The sequence below is a fragment of the Theropithecus gelada genome, chromosome 4, assembly GCF_003255815.1.
Source record: "Theropithecus gelada isolate Dixy chromosome 4, Tgel_1.0, whole genome shotgun sequence".
NCBI classification, from domain to species: domain Eukaryota; kingdom Metazoa; phylum Chordata; class Mammalia; order Primates; family Cercopithecidae; genus Theropithecus; species Theropithecus gelada.
The window spans coordinates 74350659-74363081 of NC_037671.1; the positions used below are offsets into that span (position 1 = coordinate 74350659).

General features: G+C 36.3%; 1 protein-coding gene across 3 annotated transcripts in view; it reads right to left on the reverse strand.

Moving 5' to 3' along the window:
• FILIP1 (filamin A interacting protein 1) overlaps positions 1 to 11462 on the reverse strand; it is a 202777-nt gene extending 191315 nt beyond the window's left edge. For all 3 annotated transcript variants that reach the window (XM_025381365.1, XM_025381363.1, XM_025381362.1), the window contains exon 1: positions 10962 to 11462. The gene's annotated coding sequence lies outside the window, so the exon portion shown is untranslated. The remainder of the gene's footprint in view (positions 1 to 10961) is intronic.
• Positions 11463 to 12423: the final 961 nt, after the last annotated feature.

A 12423-nucleotide genomic window follows, 5' to 3' on the forward strand; every position in this document is an offset into this window, starting at 1 on the left:
GCAGCTGTTGCTTTACCACTTGTAGAGGAGTGGAGCAATCCTAACTCCAAAATAGATTTCCAAGGATGGAAGTGTTTCCAGCTAATGAACTACAGCCTGGTTGTGGTTTTGGGTTAGTAGCTGCAATTAGACTTTTGTCAATAGTTATGTGTCTATGCCACTGTATTTTAAAGTAAGAATTCTAGTCTATTAATGGAAACATGTATGCATCATGCTCATTAGAGCTACTAAGTCCAGCTCCCACTTAGTTATGAATTGGTTATTCTGTGATACTCTAGTGAACATTTAAAACATTTGTTTATTTTTAATTAATATTGTTAGAAAAGCAATACATGACCATAAAGGTTTAGAGAAAACTGAGAAGCAGAGAAATAATCACCAATGGTCACTAATTGTTACTGCCATGTTTATCAAGGAAAAATTATGCTCACTTCAATCAATGGAAACTGGTCATTAATATTTACTTTATCAATTTCATGATATTTAATGAATTCAATTTAACAGTTATTGAGTACTTGTTTGGTGCAAGGTGATTCTAAAAACAGTGCCAAGTCATAACAGAATTTATTTATCACATTGAATTTTTGAATTTACATGTAAATATGTGTTATATGATAATTATAAGAATCTTTTCATTTTTTGTTTGCTTTCTATTGCTTAGAAAAACCTGTGCTACAGTATTTGTTATTGGTGATTTTCATCTTAGTAAGGTTCGTTTTACCAGACAACACACATAAATTTTTCTCTAGGTGTGAAAGAGCCTGTTCTATAGAATTTCAAACTTAAAGAATCAATCAGAAAATTAATTCCATACACGCTACCTAAAAATGTAGATTTTAAAAGTTCTTCAGAGTACATTAACACACTGACCTGTCAGTTTCACAGGACAGATCAACTTGTTTCCAATGTACCGGCTGTATAGGAAAGCAAAGTGATTAATCCTTTCCTGTTGTTGTTGGTATTGTGAGAGAAGATAGGAGGAGGTCCAGAGAGAGGAATCCCAGGATAAATGGGGAACCCAGCCAAACTCACAAGACTAGGCGAAAAGTCAAGGATCCAAACAAGACAGTAGAATTTGTGTTCAGAATGTCTGGGGTAAAGTTCATGTGCCCAAAAGTAAGGCATAAAATATTATATTGGTCCCCAAGAGAAAGGAAAGACAGGAAATAAGAAACAAAGTCACTAGGGGAAATAGAGCATTATAACAAAATCTTGACAAGAATAGGTTGTCTCCAATTGGGCCACTCATTGGGAAAACAGAGGGAAAGGCAAGGACCCAATCTCTAGTCAAGCAGAAAGCCCAGTTAGCAGGAACTAAGGGCACCATAACCAGCTGCAACAAGACCCCTGATGCTGATATGAGGGAGCAGCTGCCATTCAACACCTTATATTTTCAGAGTGGGCTCCAGAATAGCAAAGTGATTAAGAGCTTACAAGCCCAGGCTGGGGAGTCCAATTGCCTGGACTCATCCCAGACTTGCCACCTGCTTGCTGGGGGCTGAGGGGAGGATGAACAATTCCCTCAGTCTCCTTATCTGTAAAATATATAGTATATGTGTATCTGCCTCATGAAACTGTTAGTGCCTAACATACAGAAAGCATTCATTAAATATTAGCTACTTTATTATGATTGTGTGATAGAAAAAAGTAATAGACTGGGGCTCAGGGGATTTAAGTTCTGGTCCTTGCTTTACTTCTTTTTCTACCTATGTGACTCTAGTACAAAACTGAGGTGCAGTCATAGAAATGGACCCAGAAAGTAATCAAAAATCCTTAAGTCAAGATCTTAAAAGTAAAGCCAGGCAACGATCCTGAGTTTCAGTTCTCTTAAGACAGGAACATAGCCACTGCAAGGTGTAGAAAGTACCCACTACCAAGGGTTGAGTAAGCACAGTTCCATACTCAATTCTACCTGCAAAGGGTTTCATAACTTGAGCTGAGTTACTTCTCATTCCAGTACTATCTTCTTTAAAATGATGAGGTGGCACTCATCATTTTAAAGTACTATCTTTTAAAGTACTTTTAAAGTACTGTCTTTAAAATGATTGCAATAACTTGTTCTCAATATCAGATGCAAATTAAAATCACACAAAAGCTTACAAAATAGACCAATACTTGGGCACCCTCTCAGGCCAACTTAAATCAGAACTTCTGGGGACATAGGCTAGGTATCTGCATTTTTAAAGCACCCCAGGTGACCTTGATGCATGGAGAGTATTGAGAACCACAGTACTGGATAATCTGATGGTTTCAAGTGAGGTCAGAGGCTAGAGGTTTCCATTCCTTTTGGTTTCCTATAAGGTATAGCTGTTCCCAGGACCAAAGCCATGTAATCATTGACACTGTGGTACTCAAGGCCCTGTGCCTGCTCACAATTAGACTAGGGGCAGATGTGCAAAGAGAACTAGGAAATCTTACCGAAGTCTTAGATAATTCTTGAATGACTATGATAAGCTGTAAATATCTTAACAATTAGCTAAAGACTAATGTGGAAATTATTGCTGTTGTGTGCCAAAAGAAATTTAGAATAACTGAATGAGGGAAAGAAAATACTTCCAGAGGCCAACTAGTCAAACTCTTTGTCTCCAAAGAATAGAACACTAATACTCTTTTTCTGGGTGGGTGAAAAAAAAATTACAATTCTTTTTCTCCTTTGACACTGTTACATCTTTTTATATAAAGACAGGAGAAGACAAAAGGAAAACTGAGTTTACTGCAAAGAAATCAAGAGATGTAATGTCAAGAAGACAGCCTTCGTGAAATGTAATACATCTCTGCCTTTACTTCTTTTTCATTGGCTTGGATTAAACAGGTCTGTGTCACACAGCAAACAGTATATTTGCTTCAGGAAGATGTTTAGCCTGTCAGGTGAGTAGCAGTACAAGTCCTGTGCTATTAACCAATAATGAATGTAGTGTGTTTGGGGAGGGGGTGAGCTAGTATAGTTGTGACAAGTTACTGTTTCAATTTATTAGAATAGAATTTCTCAGAAGGTAGAGATTTATTCCATCATATGTCATCCCATATAAAACATTCACCTTCCTGGGGTATTCAATCCCACTACCTGGGATATGTGATACTCCGGAAAAGTGGAGTCTTTATGGCCACTGGCATGAGAGAAAGCAAAGCCTTATCTGCTCTATCAAAATTTTATTAGAATTGCTCTCCTTTTACTTCAGACAATCTGAAAGTTAAATGCCAGAAATGCAAATAGAAACTCAAAAGTTTCAATTATTTCCAAATAGTCAGACATTTGGACATCATGCAGGCAAATAAAGATAAAAGAATTAAATAAAATATCCAATAAAATATGCCACTGATCTACAGTAGCAAACCAATGGCTGAAAAGTGTCAGATAATTTTTCTTAAACTATAGCAAGCTCTCTGTTTTGTCTTTTTTGTTTGTTTGTTTTTTGTTTTTTTTTTTTTTTTGAAGGAGCGTCATGCTGCCAGAATAACAACTCACTACCAAAACAAAGTCATTTGGAACCAATAACAAGCCTTTATGTGGAGCACTTTCTAGCCGCTTCCTCACTGCCTCCTGACCAAAACACACACACACACACACACACACTCCACCAAAGGTTTCTTGAGGAAGTATTGCTACCAACAATGGAGATAAGTATTTCATAGAATTCCCTCTTGAACCCACTTCACAAACTAAATGTTTATGACCAAGGCAGAGACTGGCAGCACATTCAAAGTTTACAATAGAAGGTGTGGCTCTGAGTTGTCAATAGAAGCAACAGCAGACCAAAGCCCCAACAGTGTCAAAGGAGGTGGTACAAAATCAAATGCTCCATGGCATCCTCTTCTTAGGAATCAACCCAGCAGTATAGAAACCAAGAACCACATTGCCCCATCAATAACTGGAAGAATCGCTTCTGCTTCTCAGTGCCCCAGGCCTAGCTTATCGAGGGTGGCCCAACTCTACTGGCCATTGAAGCTTCTGATTCCACTTTGGGATCCTGGAAAAGAGCCTCTGTTGGCTTTCTAACCCTAAATCTCTTCATTCTTTGCACTTTGTGAATCTTTTCATGCTATAGAGGCAGCTGTTACCCTGCAGTGTCACATTCTATACATGTCATTAAAACATCTCATAGTCATCTAGGTGGAGGTGTTCCATAAACAACTGCCTGAATTTTAAAAAGTGGTTGAAAACATAGAACAGATAAGGTCAAATTGCCTGGATTTGGATTTTAAATCTACCACTGGGTAAGTTATTTAACATTTATAAACCTCATTTTCCTGATCTGTAAAATAGTGATAAAAATAGTACCTCATAGGATTGTTATGAGAAGCAAATAAAATCATCCATGTAAAATGCTTGGCACAATTCCTGGCACATAGTAATCTTCTCAAGTATATGCTAGTTATTCATATCATTTTATATAGTAAATGTACTGCATATGTTGTATATTATATAGATAATATATATTACATGTAGCCATTATCATTATTATTTGTGCAATGAGCAGAATGTAGAAGGTGGGGATGTCTTACCAAAAGTTGAGGGGCCCTGAGAAGTGAACTCTACCAATGCAGCTGACTTCCTTAAAGACCAAAATAAACAGGCTATGGCCAAACCAGTTGGTTTGGTGACCAGAAGATGATATCTATCAACACAGCATATGAAAGTTAAGCTTATATGTAAGGCCACTCCCTGATCCAAATACCAGGCTGCTCTTCAAGCATGTGTCACTTACTAAACAGTTAATGAAACCCAAAGATCCTTGAATTCCTCCAGTGTCACATTTCAAGACTTACAGAATAATTAGGAAAAATCTGAGCTGGCAAAACTCTTCCTGGCTTGCCCTGATGAGCAGACCCTCTTTGTTTGCCATTAGTGTGTATTGTCGTCACAGTAACTACAGGGCTCCAAATACAGGCGCAGGGCATCATTTCCTCATGTGCACTTAGGCTGCCACACTGAAATAGCATTATGAACTCAGCAATACCTCTTCCTTTCCTGTTGTGCTTGGTACCACGGTCAAAGAGGCAAGGCCTAAAAGGAGTTACTTAAGACATAAGTATATGAAAGAAAAAGAATGTTCATTTATTCCCATTACTGTGTCATCGTGTGTGTGTGTGCGCGCACATGTATGTGTGAAAACCTAATTTTTGCATAGATCTTTTAGATAAACAAGGGCAAGTTGGCAGTAACTCCATTGTCTTGGTGGTGCCAGCAGTCTATTGTTTTCAGTCAAATTTTCTTTTGGCCTGAAATCTTCAGCAAATTATTTTTTAAAGAATGCATTTAGCCAACTCTGATGTGTCCATTTCATACCTTTCTTATATCTTTTCCTTACAAAGATAAGAAGCAGATAATTCATTTATTGAAAGTAACTTGGGAAGATTGCAATTAGAGTTTTTACAAGATCAAAAAAGACTATTTTCAAGTACAGACTTATAGGGTCCTTGGTCAGTGAAGCAACAATCATCGTTTCCTCAATGTTTGGTAAAGGAGGTAGGCAACAGCATTTAGGCAAGCAAATAAAAACAGAAATATCCTTAAACCTTAAGGGCTCAATTAAAATCAGATCACTCAAGATAATTTCTGCATTAGCTTTAAAAATTCTTTTTAGTTTGTCTTTCACAGACCTCAGAAACACATAAATCACCCAATATTATGCACATTGACACCATTTCCAAAAATGGGAAAAAAGACCCAAACCTTCTTTTGATGTCTCAGTGTTGCTAAGGCTTAAACAAAGCCCTCAGAGACACAGCAGCATGGGGATGCTGGTTTATGTTGTATTACTTCACTTCTGTGCTGGGAGTTTCTCAATTTCTGCAATCAGCTGGTTAACAGCCAGCTAAAGCTGCTCAGTTCATGTATGATTTTCCTTATTCTAAATTCTTCCACAACAGGCTTCCTGGTCTTTGAAATTCACTGCCTTAGCTTCTACCAGGGAAAGCTATATTCTGCCTGTTGCCTTTTCCCTTCTCTCATTAGCTAAAGCATAGACTGACCATTTAATAAAAAAGAAAAACATAATCCAATATACTTTCCTGAGGTTCCTATATTTTTGCCCTGGTACCACTATAATGTATTCATTCTGCAAAGCCAGGAAAAATTATTTCCTTCTTTTCTTTCTTTATTGTACTTTTCCTTCCTACCTTCCTTTGTTTCTTTCTCTCCACACAAAGTTTTCATTAGAGAATGACAATTTTAAAATTTGTTTTGCCTCATCTTTTAGAGACTTATCCTTTCAATTGGGAAAAATAAAGTAAAATTGACAGATTTAAACCATGTATGTCCTGCATAAGGTTTATTGCCACTAAAGCTGCTAAGAAACTTTCCTGCTTATAAGGGTGCTTTATATATTTTTAAGTATACAGAATATTAAGCAGAATACACATACACACACATCTTCTGAGATAACACTTTTTGTTTGTCTTGGAATGTATATTTCTTTTCATATTTAAGAAGAATGAATAGGATTAAGGGCAATGAATAGCAAGAATTCATTTCCATTTAGTAAAGTTAAAGTTAGCTTAAGATGACCTTTTTTGGTCTTTTCATTTTTATCTGTTACTAGGTTAGTAAAACAAAACAAATCATCTAAGGAAAGAAATAAAGAATGATAAATTTAATAATGTGTTCTTGCATGGAGGAGGAAGTCTTCGTTGCTGTACATTACCCAGTGTAGTTGGCTGTAAAACAGACACCCAAGCACTATGTATAAACATACTTTATCTCCAAGTGCAAATATAGAAACCATAGAACAGTCTGTGCTGTGGGTGATTTCTTAGCCTTTTTAGTAATGATTCTATAAGACAACAGACTGCTGAGTGATACGGGAGAGTTTGAAACATAAATTCCATATTAAATGATTGGCTGGTGTTCAAATTGTGTCTGCTTAGAGTACCCAGCAGAAAAGTATGTCCCAAGCAGGATTCCAAACTTAAATAATACATTCTCCTACCTTTCCTATAATCTATGAAGTTGAGATCACAAACTATCTGCATCCAAGAATTTTGTATGCAACAAAGATTAAAGTAAACAAATAACTACATTTAAGGTATAATAAAGCCATACTAGCTTAAATTTATTAAAGAATAAATTATAAACTACAGATTTTATAAGTAATTTAATGTTCAAAAAAACTTTATAAGGAAATAGCATTATTACCCTCATTTTACAGATGAAGAAACTGAGACACAGAGATTAATTTGCCTAAGGTCACCTTGAGCTGAAATCTGAATCCAGGCTATCTGACTGACTTACTCAAGTACTAACCTTTTCTGACTCCTCTTCCATGAACATATTCTGGTTATATCCTCAACTCAGATTTAAAGAAACAAAATGTATTTTTATTAGCTTATCTTTTTTTCTATTTATTGTTATATGTATTAAAAACAATGTAAAAACAATTTTATACTGCAAACTTTTAGATGTCATTTTTCTAATAAATTGTTAACTAATCTTTTTTCTCTTAAACCTTTCTGTTGAGATAAATCTCAACATGAGCTTGCCCCCTCATTTCTCCTAGTGCTACCTTTCTAAAACCCACAAGTTTAAAGAAGGAAGATTAGACAAATGAATGAAAATGTGGATTAAACAAACTGTGTAAAATCTTATATCTTAAGGAATATGTTTTATGAAAAAATGCTCATCTGCCAAAAAAGGAAAACACAGGTAGCATTATTTAGACTGTGTAAACCCCAAAGTTTCACTTCTAAACAATAAATAAAAATTATAACCACAAGGAAACCGGTGCTTAATGAATATATTAAATATTTCACAAATTTCATTGGAAAATTCCATAGGGTTTCTTACTGAATATCCATTTAAAAGAGTAAATTTCACCACTTTGCCCATCTTAAAATATAAATACTAAGAGAATGTTTTTCTTTTGGTGGATACAGAACAAATTGCTTCGAAAGTATGATTCCTGCTTTATCTCACCCAATAAGGTTACAGTTTTCATGAGAAATTAAAGATAACACTGAAAAACGTCTCTTTTTCAAAATATCAAGAGAAAAAGAACACAAAAAGAATCATAACGCATTTAAATGTTTTCTTGTTCAAAGCCAGATTCTAATTCACGATCCACAAACAGGAGCCATGATTTAAATGAATTGTACCAAAAGTAACTGTAAGTAGAACCTGGCACCAAAAGATAACAAAAGTATATAAGTTACAGTATTTAGAGGTCTAGGTAGATACACAGGATATGTGTGTGTGTGTGTGTGTGTGTGTGTGTGTGTGTGTGTGTGTGTGTGTGCATGCATGCATATATACATACACAGTCCTGTCATATTTCCCCTTTCTATTTTATTCCTGAGAGATACAACATCATTTCCACAATCAAGTACATGAGTGTAGTTAAAAGTGTTTGTAATTTTTCTGTGTATGGTAAAACTATGAAGACTTTCCTTAAGAAATTTCTGAAGTAAAAAGTTATTAACTTACAGTTGCTTTTCTTGATTCTATACTTATCCATACTTTCTCTTATCATCAGATATCAGAGCCACAAATGTGAATGGAACATCCGCAACATGCCTGCAGCTGAGAAGCTCCAAAGCCAAGTGATGCTTAGGATACTGCCTTGCGCCTAATAGACGTCATAAAATTGTTCTGAATATAAAGAGGCAAGCCCTACTCAAAAGTACCCTAATTCTAACAGAGCACCAAGCTGTCTAAACTTAGAAAGAATCACTTCTAAAATGTATGGTCCAGAATATCATTGTGAAAGTGGAAGACTCTGATCTGGGTCTTAAAGAGTAGGCAAAGTTTCTACAGGACCAGAGAGTAAATGTCTTCCAGGCGGGGAGAATAAAAGCTGGGGCAAAGCTGGGGTATTGAAATGTTCGCTGAGTATGTGTTTGGAGAATGGCCCATAATCTGAAATACCTGAAGCAGTGGGACCTTGTTGTTGAGTCATAGTAGTGAGACTGGAAAAGTTAAGTAGGTGCCAGATGATGGAAGGTTTTCAAAATACCCAGCCTAGGTGTTTGGCAGCTACTAGAAGTCCCAGAAGATAACTGAAGAGTAGATAGACAAACATAGCAATGCTTTAGTAAAACCAATCTCATGGTCATGGGCAAGATGATTTGGATGGCTACAAGGGGTAGGAAGGAACAGCATTGTTAGAACCCAAACTAGCATGAAGAGAACAGGCATTAGTGTGGTGGAAGACATGGCAATGGAATCTAACAACTTTCATGGTAAAGGGGAAAGGGACGATTTCAAAATGTCACAGAACTATGAACTTGAGTGAATAGGAGAACAGATCTGCATTGTCGTGGAGAGCCTGATTGTTCATGTAGTGGAGGAAACCGTGTGGTTTAGCCTGAGCTGAGTTGCTCTTGATTCTCAAGAATAAATGTACGACAATGAAGACAATTAATGATACTGAAAAATTCACTTCATAAGCAAACACGACTTTCACACAGGGCCAAATGCTGCACTCAGTTATCGCCACACTGTCCCACTGACTCCAAAAGAAATTACATGCCTAGAATCAATGGTAGATTTTGGCCTTACACATACATTTTTAAGCCAACAACGTGACCCTTCTTAGCATAAAAACAAGAACAATGTAAAGCATTTAGTTCTGACTTTTCAAACTCCTTTGAGACAAAGATATTTCATCTCTACTAAAGCACCAGGAGTTTCATTCTCTAATAGTAAACTTACCAGAGTGCCTTTTGCACTATTATTTGTACATATTTGTATCATATGTGATTCACTTATTTACTGTATAAACAAGTAATCAGAATTATAAAACATAATACATACTGAAATGGGTGCCCTGTTTCATTTTCCTGAGTATATGCTATATAAGCTTTAATTAGCTTTTCTTAAAAGAGGATCATTTTCTGAAAAGGCTGATACATTCTTATTTGTCAACAAATAATATGTTCAAAACTGGTCTTGGGTACTTTCTTTACATTGATAGAATAGACTTTAAAAATTCCAATTAAAATGTGCTTCAATAAATTCTTTGATATTATCCTTAGACTAGAAAAATTATTCAAATCATCATGTTCATTTAGAGGAAAAATATTTTTACGCAAATCTAGCCCAATTACAAACCACCAGATGTCAATACTAACTATGTCAACAATGTACAGCCATAAGTTGTCATATTCAACATGAAATTGGTTACTCTAAGCATTCTGATAAAATTGCATGGCAACTCATGGAAGGGGAGACAAGATGTCATCACGTGAAAGGAGGATTTCCTTCACACTATAGTAAACACATTCATACACACATACATGCAACTTAAGAGAAAACGTTTTCTAATTAAGTTTTTAAAAACAGAATCTGTTATATCTAAACACAAGCATTAATTTATTTTTTAAAAATACACAAATATCATTATCTTGAGTAGTTATAGTCAACAACTTCAAGAGTAGTGATTTAATACCAGGCATATTTTATGCCCAGTCAGAAGCCTTCGGGGTGACTCTAGTGTAACGAGGTCAGAACCAGCACAAGGTGTACCAGTGTAATCAGAGAATTAGGCAAAAGGAGACACATACAACAGCAGGTTTAAAAAGTACAGCAATACAAACACCATGCGGGACTTTCCTGTCATTTACCACACAAGCTGGTTAGCTAGTTTCAGTAAATGAAAGTTATTTTACTTCTAGGGCAGATATCCTTTTCATTGCTTAGCCATCCCAATTGTGAAAGGAGATGTGAAATGTTCTTTGTCATATTTCTGTTACCTGCCGAAGAGCATTAACTTGGCAGAAATATTTTGATGTCTACTAAAACACAATAAAATTATGTGTTTAAAAAGGAATCAGTATGATTTTGAGGAAAAGATGATGTTTCTGACTTTTTAAAAATAATTCACAATGGTTACAATTTCTAAATGTGCTATCACATCGTAGAACAGGAATAATCAAAGGAAACAGACAAAACAGAATGGAAGAGAACTCTCTTCTTGTGGAAACAGATATTTCTTAAGAGAGCAAGTAGTTATTTATTTTGGTCTTACCTGACGGCAGCTCCTTTAACCAAAGGTATGTCCTCTATGGAGGTAGTTTATCCTTTGAAGAACCCAGTGGCTTGTCTCACAGCCCAAGACAGATTTGAGTTCTTAAAAACTATCCAGCTCAAAAGAATACAGAGGAAAAAGCTTTTCCCACTTTCTTTCCCAGAACTAGCCAATAGCTGAAGTCATGCAGGAAACAGAGTAGAGAGGGGGGAAAGCAGCTTCTTCTCCCTGAAATCCTGATCAGCAGAAATTGGAAGTTGTTGTATATCTCCCACCCAGACTTTTGTTTAAAAGTTTTTTCAACTGTTGCTAGGTGTTGTTGGGTTCTGAGATTAGGTTTCTCCTCTTCTGCTCCCTTCACAACACTGTCAGAGCAATGACTATGTTGAGGAGCTGAGCTCGCGGGTGCTATATTTAACTGGTGTTCTCAGCAAGTCAAGCCTGTCAACAGCTGAGAAGTTTGGAGCCGGCTTTACTCAGTTCCTAAGCAGCTGGGTTATCAGTGGATACAGCGCTGCTCACCCTGTAAAAGATTGCGGGAAAACCGACAGACCCTTTTAAGGACTTCTGCTTATTTCACAGAGGTAATTATTGTTTGAAGCTCTTAACTACAGACTGAGATTTGGGACTTAGGTTTTAAAACGTGAAGAGAAACAGAGCAGCTGTTGTCTTGGGCAGAGCAATTTACTAATGCAATATTCTTCTCAATTAGGCTCTCTCAGATAAATGTTCTGAAATAAAAAGTGCTTTTTAAAAGTATATCACTTCTTCTGCATAAAGGGAGGTTTCAAAAAAGTGTATCACATCTGTTGGTTGTGAAAATGAATACGAGATCACTTCCAAACAGCGTTTGACACCGGTGTGTTTCATTTATAGCTAGATCACTTACCTAGACATATCAGACTTTTGTCCAGCTATGTACCTGAATGTTATTAAAATAAAATTACCATAAAGGAATGTCTATAACATTATGATTTTGAAAGGAGTAACGTTAAGACGGAAAATCTTAGCATCCTCACTCAGGTCATTCATTCAAAGTAACACACGGTAAACACTCCAGGAAATCCAGGACACGAGATATCTCTGGTTGTTAATAGGCTTGCCTCATCATTAACCCTCAAGTCTCCACAACATGAAGAATGTCTCAAGATACTTTATGTGCTTCATCCTACATAATAAAACGGTATGAATCTGCTGAGGCTGAAACTTTCTAAAAATTGTTTAACTAGTTTTGGGGACTGTTTTACTAATTACATATGTGAAATTAACACTAAGGGAAACTGAGGGAGGTCCTTTTGGCCACAGGTAAAATAGGAAGGGAGGCACACACACCACACACATACACACACACACACACAGAGAGAGAGAGAGAGGGAGAGAGAGAGAGAGAGAAACATTATTGATTAACAAACTAGAATATGGCCCTGACAAAAATCTCACCAATACCGTTATAAAGGTTGAC